Source organism: Sorex fumeus, unplaced genomic scaffold (genome assembly GCF_029834395.1).
Source record: "Sorex fumeus unplaced genomic scaffold, SorFum_2.1 ptg000106l, whole genome shotgun sequence".
In the NCBI taxonomy this organism is placed as follows: Eukaryota; Metazoa; Chordata; class Mammalia; order Eulipotyphla; family Soricidae; genus Sorex; species Sorex fumeus.
In genome coordinates this window covers 4,347,501-4,348,354 of record NW_026606163.1, presented here as the reverse complement: position 1 = coordinate 4,348,354, position 854 = coordinate 4,347,501, and positions in this window count along the sequence as shown.

Here is an 854-nt window from a genome sequence, read left to right as displayed (position 1 = left end):
TTCTGTCTGCACAGTTCATTTTGACAAATCAGTTTTATGTTCACAGTTTCTATGCAGAAAGACCATTCAGCATAGTAATATCCATTCACTAAACAAACTTAGCAGTTTACAAAGAAACAATCTTTAATCTGAAAAGCAACTATAAAAAGCAGTGAGATAGTATCATGAAAATAATATTCAATGATATAATTTGAGGAAAAGGGTACCAATGTAAAATCAAAATGTCCACCATTCAGGAAAAAAATCTGTACTCAGAAGCTAATATAATGTACAAAATAATCTAGTACAAGTAAGTAATTCAACTAGATATGGGGCCCAAGAACTCAATATAGTAATTACTTTTTAAATTTTTCTAACGTTGCTATATTTAAACTTGTAATCATATGCTTTCTATGTATTCTAGCCTCTGACTTAACAGTTTGCGTAGACAAATGTATTCACCCATGTCTGTTTGTGAATATAGAACAGATTTCTTTTAGCTTGCCTCAGACAGAAATGTTTATCTCAGAGGACTGAACTCACCTTGCTGGTGAAATCGGCCAGGTCCGCATTCAGACTCCTTCACCAGACAACTGAACGGCAGCTGTCGTTTGAGAAAATTATGGTTTTCTCAAATATTCAAATTTAGTGGAGTGACACAAAAGCAGACTTCTGAGTAGCTGGTTACTATTTTTTACTGTTTTTGGACCATTCCTGGTGGTAGTTTATGATAACAGTAATGAATTCATCAGGAATGTCTTCTTACCTTTCAATCTTTTCTAATTTTCTTTCTTTTCTATTTGGAGATATTCAATCCTGTATTATCTATTATATGTGCCATAAATAAATATTTATGCATTTTACTTTTGTCTTTA